General features: G+C 37.3%; 2 long non-coding RNA genes and 1 pseudogene across 2 annotated transcripts; 2 read left to right on the top strand and 1 right to left on the bottom strand.

Moving 5' to 3' along the window:
- The first annotated feature begins 53 nt into the window (after positions 1 to 53).
- On the top strand, positions 54 to 13,526 carry LOC120565158. Its single transcript, XR_005640193.1, has 2 exons — positions 54 to 1,238; positions 13,229 to 13,526. It is a non-coding gene; the product is annotated as an uncharacterized LOC120565158 (long non-coding RNA).
- LOC120565157 lies at positions 3,963 to 11,081 on the bottom strand (annotated as a pseudogene).
- LOC120565159 lies at positions 5,856 to 7,469 on the top strand. The gene is made up of 3 exons (XR_005640194.1): positions 5,856 to 6,136; positions 6,434 to 6,634; positions 7,360 to 7,469. It is a non-coding gene; the product is annotated as an uncharacterized LOC120565159 (long non-coding RNA).
- Positions 13,527 to 14,101: the final 575 nt, after the last annotated feature.

The following is a 14,101-nucleotide window of genomic DNA, read 5'->3' as shown; positions in this document are numbered from 1 at the left end:
GTGTGTGTGTGTGTGTGTGTGTGTGTGTGTGTGTGTGTGTGTGTGTGTGTGTGTGTGTGTGTGTGTGTGTGTGTGTGTGTGTGTGTGTGTGTGTGTGTGTGTGTGTGTGTGTGTGTGTGTGTGTGTGTGTGTGTGTCTGCCTAATCAGCACTTGTTTTCTAACGTAACTTTTGGAATGATAGAGAGTCGAGTTAATTGCACTGTTCTGTCTGCTGCTGTTGTGGGGTTGGGACGTCACTCTTTGGGCATTTTTCTGATGTTCGTTGTAAGAACATAAATCTTCACTGTGAAATGTTTCTTTTATGAAGCTCCTGTCACCTGGGTTGCACTACATGGTAAAGGATTTCAGTCCAAAATAAAAGAGGCACAATTTAATGAGTAATACTCTTAACATGCAGCAAAATAATTCTCAAAATGCGTTAATCACTTCTTGTACTCCAATTCTTCATGCTTAAATGGGGTTTCTCCTCCAAAAGATCTTAGTTTACAGTGGTTCCCAACCTTATTGGCACTTTAAAGAATATTAGGTTCTTGGAAAATATGTAGCTGTGCCCATCAGCTGGTTAGCTTATGTTAGAATAGCATAGAGACTGGAAACAGAGGGAAACATCTAGCCTTGCTCTGTAAAAAATGTGCATAGCAGCTCAGCTAAAGCTGACTAATTGACACAGTAGTTGAACCAAATTTATATATTTGAAGGATTTTTAGAGGCCCCCAAAATAAAAAGTATTCAGTATTTCACAGGAATGAAGCAGAAATTGTGGAGAAGCCAGAAAACAATGAGAAAACTTTACATACAATTTTTTTTTTTTTCTATCTTTCTTTCTGGCACTTTTAATAATTTGGTGACCCATCAGGTTGTTCTTGGGACCCCTAAAGTCTGGAAACCACTTGTCTAGTATATATTTTAAAGACCTCACTTGTTACGGCTTAACTGGACTTTATTTTTATTTTTCTTGAGGCTGGTTTTACTTCTAGGGTTTAATCTATTTAGTGGCCCTGTAGAGAGTTATATTAACCATCAGAGTATGTTGGGGGAAAAATAATCTATGAAGTTAATGTCATAGTTACTGATATGTATAAAATTGTGGGAAAACAAATCTGCATTTTATCAAAACGTTTACCCTGGATTTCAGTCCCAAGTACAATTTTATGTGTACCAATCTATTAATGGATTAGTCTCCGGAGTACTTATACCCTCATCAACAGGCTTTGCTTTGTGTACGATCCCTCACGAGGTAAACACTCCTGAGACACTACTTAAAGCAAATCATGTGATATTCATTTCCCTACGGCCTCACGGAGGAGTATTAAAGAGATAAGCTGCCCCTGTGTCTTTAGTTTGAACCAGGCGGTTTTTAAAGAAAACACTGAGCTCTTCAGCTCACGGCTCCTAAATGAAGTGACCGACCGACTCCACTGAAAAGCCTCCTCAACTCAGCAGATGGATTGTCTTTGGACTGCCTTTAACATGGAGGTGTGCAGAGGTTTAAAGTGCACTACAGATTAAAGTGTCTATTATTAAAAATTATTGGTATTAAAATTATTGGTTGTCAATTTGTCTTTGTTCTGAAAGTATGTTGACAATAAAATACTGGCCAGACTGTTGAGGGTTATTTTTTTGTGCGCCGATAGAAAAGTTTAATCAAAAAGATAAAGCTAATTAACGCTAAACTGAAGTAGGGCTGCAATTAACAATTATTTTTATTCAACGCCAAATGGGACTTATTGAACAGTCCAAAAGAGAATTTAGTTGTTTTTTTTTAAGTAAAAAATGTGCCTCTGAATTGTAGTATTACAAGTACAAAGTATCAGAAAATGGAAATACTCAAATATCTCAAAAGTCCAACCATCAATTGATGGCACCATCTAGTGGATATATATGACAATATTTCAATAGAACTTCAACCTCAAACATTTTTTTTTTCTTTTTCCCAATCTCTATTGTTTTTTCCAAGTTAGCGACATTTGCATATACAAAGTGTTGTACAGATAAGTGATAACAAAAAGGAGCTTCACACCCATTTACTGGACCTTCCTCACACCTGTCTTCAGGTCCCAATATAGCCCACCTGCAAAATAGAAAACGAGAACCCAGCACTCACACACAAACACACCCACACACACACAACAGGACAAAAGAGACAGAACAGACAAATCCCAAAAATAAAGAAATAAAGGGCTCAGTTAAGACTGGTCAGTTTTTCTTCATTGATATCTAATGTGTTAACGTGGGCTAAAAGGGATGCCAGAGTTTGCGGAATGTCTTAAGGGAACCTCTTAAAGAATACCTGATCTTTTCAAGCCTTACACATTGCAGTACCTCAACAATCCATTTGTTATGTGTGGGAGGGGAGGAGTGAAATCTCAAACATTTTTATTCATCATTAACAAATGATTCAATGGCCTAAATATCATTATGAAAACATAAAGTGCAGGAAATCAAAGTGTGCTTACTATCTGCAAAACCTTTTATAGTGGCTTGTTTTAAGACCAGTTAAAACAAATATACATTGTAGACAATAATCTGGATGATTCAGGGTTTGTAGTATACATGCTATCATTTTTTTAGGTTGTAGCCTTGTCACCATTAAACATGGTTATAATGCACATTTAGTTCCCTCATTAAAACAAGTTTGTTGGCGTAATTTAATAGAAACCTCAAACAATTGAAGGAAGTTCTCAAACTCGTATCTTAAATTGCAATATTGCAAACGTGTTTAGACCTGCACTTTTACTACTATTATTTTAAAAGCCTTCATGAATAATTACCTGCCCCATAACATTTGATCCTCACAAATACTGTATACTTGGATCTAGTACTAATATACCTAGGACAGCACAGGACTTGTTGTTCCACACCTCCGGTAACCACTCACCCATCTTATTTTTTAACACCTCCACCCGTGGGAGCTTCAATCTGTTCTGTTCTCCAGCATTATGTGCTCTGCTGTTGAACTATGGCCAATTTTTGGTTTTATGTTGTTATTAAAACTCCGTAATCAGTAGAGAAATATCAGATTTAAAGCACAAACACAGTTAGGCCCTACAGGTAGTTTATTAAAAGTTAGTTGTTCTTTTCCCCTGTGAATGCTGACTGGCTTTTTAAAAGACATTTCAATGTTTACAGCTGCCATGTGCATATTCTTTAGTGCATGTTTTTAAGATTGACTGTTTAACCCTAGTTTAAATATGCAATAACATATGAAGGGCTGCTGCTTGGTGTAGCTCCTAAGCTGTATTAGATTTAATACAAATTACATTGAAAATAAATCAGTGTCATGGTCATATTATCAGAATTTAAAACAACAACTTCTACCAAATTACAAACATTCTTCTTCATTACCAGCAGGCCAACTGCTTTTTCTTTTTTTTTAGCCATACAGCCATGTGGTTTTGAGTGAAACTCAAACATCTCTCAATAACTGTTGGATGGATAGCTATACGATTTGGTGCAAACATTCACGTCACTCTCATGATGAACTGTAAGAACTTTGGTGAATCCTTAACTCTTTATCTAATGTCATCATCAAGTACAGTACAGTACACCTCACAGAGCCGCTATATGGTTGTACACTCTTAACCCTCCTGTTGTCCTCGGTTCAAATTTGACCCATTTTCAAAAAGTTTCTATATCAGAAATTTGAGTTTTCTTTCAATCAAATTGTCACCAAAAAAATAACGTGGATGGTTCCCTACAATGCTCCTCCTTCACTACCTTCATTGAATTTGGGTGTTTTATTCAATTATATAGCATCTAAAAAAGAACTGATACAAGAACATTGAAAAAAGTGACCAAAACATTGGAAAAAGCTTTAAAATGTGGGGAGAAAACAAACAAAATCAACAAAAACATCGAAAAAGTGACAAAAAAATCTGGAAAATGTAAAAAAAAAAATCACAAAAACAACCAAAACCAAAACGTTGGGGAAAAAAGTTTTTATTTCAAATTTTGACCCAGAAAAACAAAACTTTGCATGATTGATGGGAAGGCAACACAAGGGTTTAAAACATTTGTTTAGCAACTTTCACCACAATTTTGGTTGGTGGCAGACAGTAGTCAATGCAAGGAGAAATGAAGGCATGTAAATCTAAAACCTCATCTGTATATATGAAAATCCATGTTCTTCAAATCTTTGACAAATACAACTCTCAAGATCCAGAAACTTACATTGTATCCTGTGTATTCCACATGTTGATAACAGAGTTATCAACAGAGTTATCAACATGTGCCACATCTCAGAATACAGCATATAATCTGCTGATATGTCAATCATGCGTATAACCCTGTGGTTAAATCATGCTGCATAATGTTTGCTCCAGAGACATATGATGGTGATGAAGCTGACAGCGATGAAGACAATGTACAAGCCAAACAGCAGACGGTCGATCACTATCCCGATCATTTGCCATTCCTGCGGTTGTTTCCCCCTGGAAGTGTTTGTCTACCTGGAGGCGTATGGCCAGGAGATCTCTGCTCAGCTTCCTCAGTTCATCCAGGGCCGGCTCTGGGGGGGGTTTCACTGGAGGTGTATCACCAAAGACGGGCTGAAGATGAATCGCTGAGATGTCGGTGTTGCTGGAATTCTTTACTGGATTTGTCAAAAAAAGGGACAAGGTTTTTTTAATTCTATTTAGTCATCATGTAAAACTTACGCTGCCTGAAAATGTCAAAAGTCTAAATAGCACCTAGATTATTAAATGGCCATGAGAAATAGTTATTTCTTATTGGCTGGCAGGGGCTCATTAAAATGATCATCAGGACACCTCAAACATATAGTTTCAGTGCATATGGTAAGCATAAACAATGGCTAATCATGGCAGCAATACTTTCAATACACTCCTAACCAAGGGGATCTTCTGCAGTTACCAGGGGTTAACTGTTAAAATGTAATATTAAACTGTATACCTGTCGAGGCGGAAAATAGGCACACATAGGATTCAAAATTGGTGTGATACCAATCTTTACATTTATTTTCACAATTTGTAAACTTTCAAGTCCACTGTGTCACGGTCCTGCTCTGTGGCCATTGGTCTAGTGCACGGGGTCTTCAAGGTTTTTTAAGCCAAGGACCCCTTAAGTAAAAGAAAGACGGATCAGGGACCCCTACTACATATATTGTTTAAAATTAAGTTGCATATTAAGATGGGCCTACAATAACGTGTAAGGCGGCCTAAAGCCTTTATATATACCTATTTAGTGCATAGAATACAATGCTATTAAAATAATAACTGTTGGCATGGTTTTATAAATCATGTATTAATGTAAAACATACATGTGGCACAGTGAATCCTTAGAATTAACTATCTGTGGATCTTAGTGACTACCTTACCTAATAGAACAGCAAGCCTATCATCGGTGGAGTTGATTCACAAATTGTAAGGCGGATTTATATTTGCTAATACTATTGCAAATAATATGTTGGATTCATATTAAGGTATTTTAATTTTCTTTGAATCTTTCAAAAAATTAACAATAATTTGGCTGCCCCCCCTGCAGTAATTCTGAGGACCCCCTGTTGAAGATCTCTGGTCTAGTGCGACAGTTTCTTTATTTGTCTTTATTTCAGTGTCTTATTTCTTGAAAGTTTGGGGTTTTCTGTTCATGTTCCTTGTTTTGTTCATTGTGTTATTTCGAGTTGTCTGTGCTTTCCATGGTGTTCCTTATGTGTTTCTGTAGCCCTGCATGTTTCCCTTGTACACCTGTTTTGTGTCTAGCCTTGCCAGCATGCCTTGTGTTGCCAGTCCTCGTTGTCTCTTACCCAATCAGTGTTTCCCTCGTTAATCCTGTTTCCTGTCCACTCACAGCTGTGCCTCGTCTTCTGATTAGCTCCATGTGTATTTATATGTGTGTGTCAGTTTGTGTGTCGTAAATCTTTTGCTGCCTCTCTTGTTCTGTCATAGTTTTCCAGTTTGTATTCCTTGGAGAACAAATAGTTTGGTCTTTAGTTGCTGTTGCCTGCTTTTGTGTCCACACCCTCACCAACCCTGACACCCTGTGCAGGACATAGCCTACCTCAGATCCCCAACACCCTGAGTCAGATGTAACCAAGTATTGTGATTGAGAGGACTTGAGTTGGTCAAAGGAAGCAGACCCACCTCTAAAGGTAGACAACTCGAGTTAGAGAGAGGAAAGGTAATCTTTTAAATAAAACTCTGGTTGACAAAGATAAAGCACTTTTGACAGGCCTGGTATTTCATATATACAGTATTAGTGTATATACTGTAGTTTTCACAAGTAGTCCTATCAATTATTTAGTCCATTAAATGTCACTTGGTGCTCCACCAACTCCTTGCGAACTGGGGGTCAAACTAAATAAATGGTCTTGTCAAACTATTCATGTATTTTAGTTAATGTTAAGTGATAATAATAATATACCTCTAAGAGATGGGTTGAGGAAGACAGTGATTTGGTTGCTCTTTTTCTTTCGAGGGAGAAAAACGACAACAGCCAGATATCGTAGCACGAGGACACTGAGCCAGCGAGGCACCGCACTGTACTGGCTGGAGCTGCACTGGATATTAGTGATCAACACCGTCTCCAACAGGCTGCCCACCATCAGAGCGAGGCTGATTGAGAAGAAAACGTCTGCAGGAATCAAAAACAGGAAGGATTCAGTACACCTTTCATTAAGTATACTGTTTCTTTTACATGCATGCCGGTAACCGTTTTAACCATCTTCAGTCATATATATAATCTTATTTAGGAAATGCTGTTTACATTGAAGCCTGATATCTCCTCATCTCCTTGTATACATAATTCTAACAACAGTTTTTGGGATTCTGATAATCTGAATGGAAGTGTATTTGAACCACAACCACTAAAGTGTTTTAAACAGGGTGGAACCCAGTAGCAGGTTGGCATTCTGGTTGTAGAGCTGCTGTGGAAGATCCAGTTTCTCAGAGCACAAACACATCCCCATCACCCCTGGGCACAAATTAGAATATAAATTTAGAATTAAACTTTTGGACTTTTATTCGTGATGGACATTGGGGATAATGATATCCCCGCTAAGCGTAAGTCAGACTGAATCTAAACATTTTCATCACATCTCTATGTGTGTTCAGATTTGACTGAGCTATGAATTGTGATGCAACTTGCGGCAATAGTCCATATCCAGAAATTTAAACAACAAACACTTCCCTCCCTTGTACCACTGAGTTGTGTGTGTGTGTGTGTGTGTGTGTGTGTGTGTGTGTGTGTGTGTGTAATCTGAGTAGCTCATGAGAGCTTCAGAAGCATATGTGCAGCAATGCATTTCGTAAAGATGAATGCATGTTCCTTCAACCTTTCTATGAAATAAAATCAGTAATAATATCACAGGTGTCATTCACTGATGAGAGGTGTTGTCTCCCCAGTGACAGGCAGCAGGTCGTTCATGATGAGCAGGAAGACGGTGTAGCCCAGGATGAGGGTCATCTTGAAGGAGGAGCGGTCCACAGTCTGGGGAGGCAGCAGGAAGCTGAAGAGGTCCACTGTGATGAGGAAGCAGCTGGGGATCAGCAGGTTCACCACATAGAGCACTGGCCTACGTCTCAGAATGATCTTGGGAAGAGACGCAGGTACTCAGGTAGGCCTCAACATTTTAGTCAGACTTATACTCAGGGCATTTATCTTAATTTATTTCTGAACTCGGATGCAAAATGAATTATCTTAACATTTTTTAGAGGGATGTGTATGGCATTTTAAAAGCCAGAATAATAAAAATAATCAGTCCAAACCATGAGTCCAAGCCCCCCAGTGCACTACCCTTTCAGAAAACATGTTTGGATTATTTAGACAATTCCTCTTTTATCTACTGTGTTACGTCAACTGTTCAATTATGTATATAAAATAAATCATACAGGGGACATGGTCTTGGTGCTCCTTAGTGGCAGCTATGGTCCTGAATACAGCCAAACATACAATTAAGTTGTTCTCATTGACATATGTTTCTGTAAAACAGAGTATGTAGTGTTTTTACTCTAGAAAAGTGACATAAGAAAGTACTCAAAAGGGTGTGTTAAGAAACACCTGATGTTTGTGTGTGCTCTTTATAGACCCTATTCTCCAACAAACAAAAGAAAATGAAGTTTTTCTCACAGCTGGAAAAAATTCAAAAAATTGTGGATGGTGATGAAACTGCTAAACATTTTTTAGCTTTCTCATTGCTGAATTTAATTAGCAGTTTCATTCTTCAATTTCAGTTTGACAACCGACGGCGCACATAGTTCCTGTTTGTATAAAATGGTTAAGTATTTTAATACTTCTATACTCACAGCTACATCTGTATACTATGATTACTCTATACTGTATGCACGCAGCATGGTGGAGAATTATGTTCAGCTATTACAATTTAAAATAAGTAATTATAATATATAATTAGAATAGTTAAATGTGCTTACATAGTATTTGATCTCAGAGTAGCTTCCCCCATCTAACGCCAAAGTAGAAGGAGCTACACTGATACCTGCGAGCTCCCACTCCCCATTGGTCTGCAACACATCTTGGGACTCCTTTAGGATCTCTTCAGACGTGAGGCCTTGAATCATCCTTATGTCCGTAGCTTGAATAACATTTAAATGTACAGTTTGGTTTGGAGTTATTAGATGCCACAAATAAAGTTTTGTGTTAATATCCATCCACACACACAATATTTCAACACTTCAAAGGGCTTTGAACAGCTGATTTTACATAGCTACATTGTATCCTGTGGTGTTTTTTTTTTTTTAAGTCACACAGTTCAAAGATCAGACTTTTTAAGACCTGAATTGTATATTTAAGCAGGCTTACCAAAGTGTAGATATGGTCCAAATGTCAGAGAGCAGTTTTGGATATCAAAGGGAAAAGTGTAGATTACTAATCGGCAGGAGCTGACCACTCTAAGTGGCTTATCATCAAATACATGACCTGTGTTGTATAAGTAGACATAGGGAGTTTTGGGAGCTTTGTCTTCATCCATGCTGAAAAAAAATAAATAGAAAAAAAAGTTTAGAACTAGTAATTAACAAATTAATCCAAGGCATTTTAAAAGGAGCGAGGAATACATAGACAAGAAGTTATATATCACTCTCAGACAGTTCATTGTTGATTAAAATTTGTATTATATGTTTGAATAAAATGAGTTGGTCTTTTTATAGGTAAAAAAATACCTAAAAAATAATCAATTTAAGCATAAAATGGACTAAAAGTAGATTCCTTTAAACTCCAAAGTATCAAACAACTGTGATACTGTACCTACATGGAGGTTTACCTCTCTACTCTGAGGTTTACAGCGTAAACAGTGCAAGATTGCTTTCCAAGTGTTAACATTTCAGGTTTTTATTTTTCTTAAAGGCTCTTTTCTCTGATTATGACAATAATTTGAAAGAATTCACAGATTATTAACTTACTACTCTGCGATGTTGATGTCTGGGACCCAAAGTTGTTCTCGAGGGACAGAGACTCTTGTAGTTCCACATTCCTCCTCATCCCAGCTCAGTCCCTCTATGTTCCACTCCTACATTAAACAAAACACAGATGTGATGTATAGTAACCATTTCATCTATGTCATACAACAAAGAAATATATCCCAAAAACCATCACCAACCGTCACCATCATTTTAGGAAAAAGAAAATACAAGAGGTTTTGCACAAAACCTTATTTCGTCACAAGTTAATGAACAATAACAAGTCAATGAACTTTAGGTTTATATTTATTTACTTCGGGGATTGCTCCGGTGCTGCAGGAAATTCCGCCAGATGCATGTATTTTCGCCGATTTCAGTTTCCTTACACTTTTTTTTTTGTTGGAATTTTAAACTCCGGTGGATTTATGAGGACTATGTTTAACTACTCCTCAGATCTCTGCAGGGTAAATTGAAACAGCTAGCTAGACTATCTGTCCAATCTGAGTTTTCAGCATGACTATTTTGCAGCAGCTATGTCCGGTGCTTAGCACCGCCTAAGACGATTGTGATTGGTTTAAAGAAATGCAATGGCAAATGGTCTGGCAAAGCGAGACTAAGAAAATTTAAACAAGTAGACATGCATGTTTCATTTTAAATTATTAGAGAAATCATACAACAAATATCTGACTTTGGTGCCCCCCAGTGGTAAATTAAAAAAGATACATCTCCTAACCTTGGGTGTGCTTCTTTTGCTACAAACAAAAATTTATGCAATCACATTTTGACAAAAAATCTGCACATAATGGATGTAAGTAGTCAAACACTTCCAAATGTATTGATGCTTTTGTGAGTGCTCTGAGGAACTTACCAGAACTTGCCATAAGAGTGTTGTTAGGGTTTGAGATTTTTCATCCTGTAGGTGAGACATGTTTTAAGCCAGTAATACAGATTAATTATGAATTTGAATCAATGACTGTTGAACTTAATTGAAAAGGTTATGCATGCTCATGTGCAGGCATGGATGTGTGTTTTTGTAGACTCACCACTCCTATAATTCCCACCACAGTGATACCAATGGTTATGTTAACTGGACTTGAAAAGCTTTTTACAGGTCGCACTAGTTTTTTAGGGAATACATTATTCTCAAGGGCATCAATCAAGGATTCAGGAGTTGGGCTGGTGCAGTTCAATGATGCCACAAAACCTGTGTTTAAAGATAAAGTAGAAAACTAAATTTGTGAGATAGTTAATATAAATGCACATGGAAGTATTTAGTCCCAGTTCTTTTATTGGTATAGACACAGAAGCATTGCAGATCTTTTTTCATCTGCTGTACAATTTGAAGATGGCAGGGAAGTGAAGAATAGCTGTTGTTGCAATAGCTTTTTGAATGAAATTAATTATATTAATGAATTAAATGCAATTTAAGAAAACTGTTGGCATATATTAATCTGTTTGTTCAAACCAGTACATTTTAAATAAGTCTTTATCATTATTGATTATTTAAAACCGGTTCCCACTGTACAGGACCAACTTTTAACAGATCATCGTCTTTGCCTATTTTGTGGATAGTCAAAATGTCTCCCCACCTTACCTTGAAGCAGCATGGAACAAATGAAGATGAGCTCAGCGGGCTTTACATCTGTCATTTTCAGTCTTTTAATCCTTTTACATATGCCTCAGATTACAAAACAAAAATGTTATCAGTCTGCTCGATGAGATTATGCTGTTCTGCTGAAGCAACATTAATTTATCACTAATTAAATAAAATGTCTGACGTCCTCCAGAAGCTAATATTGGCTCTAGAATATGGTAGACTGTAGCATGACTTACTGTAAGCCTTTGGGGTATTCCCAGTTGCTTGCAGAGATCCACTCATCTGATGTCTGTGTTTGCATAATGCATTTTTGGATTGTACAACAGGCTTTTGAATCCTCTTCATGAGGATCAGATGTGTCAACAACTTGTATTCGTGACAGCTGAGGTCAAGGCAAACACAACAGTATGCACTTGACTAGTTTTTGTGTCAATTTACCTACTGGGGAACTGCACACAAAGTATGCTTTGCTTAGTTATGCATGCTCACATTTCTTAATTAGCACTACAGCTCATGCTGATGGGAATGCCATGAGTTTTACAGTTGTTTTTTTTTATTATACACTATTGTAAACCAAATTTTGACCTAATTATTGTACAAGATAAAAGATTATTACAATTAATCTTGAGGGGGCACATAGGCCATATGTCTGCAACAAATGTCATGGCAATACATGCACTAGAAGAGAGTTGTTGAGTTTCACTCAAAACCACAAATGTCAACCTCATGGTGGCACTAGAGGAAAAATTAGGGAATCACCAAAGTCTGTGAATGTCTGAACAAAACGTGCCAATCGATTCAGTAGATTGTGAGATATTTTAAAAGGGAAAATTTTGACCTGCTGGTGGCACAAGAGATAATCATCAGTCATTAAGATTCATCAGCTGTGGATCATGGATGTCTGTACAAAGTTCCATGACAATCCGTCCAATAGACGGACATTAGCAAATACTGGAGTTATATTTCAGTCTTGCATTATTTAGCATGGATCATACAGGTTGAATAACAGAAGCCTGAGAATCAATCCCTGGGGGACTCCACTCAGATTTATGATCACCAATGGCAACCACATAGCCCCTGCTTTAGAGATGTGACCTAAAACCAACTGAACACAGTACCAAATAACCCTACCACACTAGAAGTGGATGCTGTGTTGTGGGTGGAAGCCAGATTGGCTTTTGTCCATCAGGCTATTTACATTAAAGAAGTTAATAACATATTTCTCAATAATTTTCCCAATAAAATTAGTATTCAATAGAGTCAGAAAAGAAACGTGACAGAAATAAGTAATACGTGTTGTCCAAGGCTTTGCTTCACCTTTTAGTAATTTGCTACTTAAACATCCTATGAAATGTCCCTGAATTTATCCTAGGTCTGGCGGATCCAGATGCACCACATGCAGATGATGACCAGGGCGTAACGTGAAATGAGCAGCAGATAGATCCGGAAGAGCAGTAAGTCGAGGTGTCTGCTGTTGTTGTGGTGTGTAGTGTTGGGACTTCACTCTTTGGGCATTTTTCTGATGTCCTTTTTAAGAACCTTCACCTTCATCATCACCTCTTGTACTCCAATTCTTCATGCTTAAATGGGGTTTCTCCTCCAACAGATCTTAGTTTACAGTGGTTCCCAACCTTATTGGCACTTTAAAGAATATCAGGTTCTTGGCAAATATGTAGCTGGGCCCAGCAGCTGGTTAGCTTATGTTAGCATAGCATAGAGACTGGAAACAGAGGGAAACATCTAGCCTGGTATTTATTTGAAGGATTTTTAGAGGCCCCCAAAATAAAAAGTATTCAGTATTTCATAGGAATAAAGCAGAAATTGTGGGGAAGCCAGAAGAAAATGAGAAACTTTACATAACATTTTTTTCTATCTTTCTTTCTGGCACTTAAAATCATTTGGTGACCCATCAGGTTGTTCTTGGGACCCCTAAAGTCTGGAAACCACTTGTCTAGTATATATTTTAAAGACCTCACTTTTGTTACGGCTTAACTGGACTTTATTTTTATTTTTCTTGAGGCTGGTTTTACTTCTAGGGTTTAATCTATTTAGTGGCCCTGTAGAGAGTTATATTAACCACCAGAGTATGTTGGGGGAAAAATAATCTATGAAGTTAATGTCATAGTTAATGATGGGTATAAAGTTGTGGGAAAACAAATCTGCATTTTATCAAAACGTTTACCCTGGATTTCAGTTCTAAGTACAATTTTATGTGTACCAAGCTATTAATGGATTAGTCTCAAGAGTACTTATACTCACGAGGTAAACACTCCTGAGACACTACTTAAAGCAAATCATGTGATATTCATTTCCCTACGGCCTCACGGAGGAGTATTAAAGAGATAAGCTGCCTCTGTGTCTTTAGTTTGAACCAGGCGGTTTTTAAAGAAAACACTGAGCTCTTCAGCTCACGGCTCCTAAATGAAGTGACCGACCGACTCCACTGAAAAGCCTCCTCAACTCAGCAGATGGATTGTCTTTGGACTGCCTTTAACATGGAGGTGTGCAGAGGTTTAAAGTGCACTACAGATTAAAGTGTCTATTATTAAAAATTATTGGTTGTGTCAATTTGTCTTTGTTCTCAAAGTATGTTGACAATAAAATACTAGCCAGACTGTTGAGGGTTATTTTTTTGTGTGCCGATAGAAAAGTTGAGTCAAAAAGATTAAGCTAATTAACAATTATTTTTATTCAGAGCCGAATGGGACTTCTTGAACAGCCCAAAAGAGAATTGAGTTTATTTTTATGTAAAATATGGAAATGTGCCAAATACTCACATTTGAGAACCTGGAACCACTGGATGTTTGGCATTTGTGTTTGAAAAACAAGTTAAACAGCTAATTGATTATTACAATAGTTGCAGATTAATTGACCAATCATTTTAGCTCTAAACTGAAGATCGTTGAAAAAGACTACATTTTGATTTTTTCTTCATTCAACTAAGCTGCCAGTTCACTTAATCATACTGTACTATTTGGCACAATCTGTTGTATAGATATATCTGATATATAACTGATCAAGTACTTCTCAGTTTTTATAAGATGTGAGGAACAAAAACAGTATATTATCTTCAGTAACCACTACATATGCAATGAGTGTGCAGTAAGGCACCACTGACTTTGTCATCAAAGCATG

This window comes from Perca fluviatilis, chromosome 9, assembly GCF_010015445.1.
Source record: "Perca fluviatilis chromosome 9, GENO_Pfluv_1.0, whole genome shotgun sequence".
NCBI lineage: Eukaryota > Metazoa > Chordata > Actinopteri > Perciformes > Percidae > Perca > Perca fluviatilis.
The sequence above is the reverse complement of the archived record's forward strand: the minus strand, read 5'-3'. Positions and strand labels throughout refer to the sequence as shown.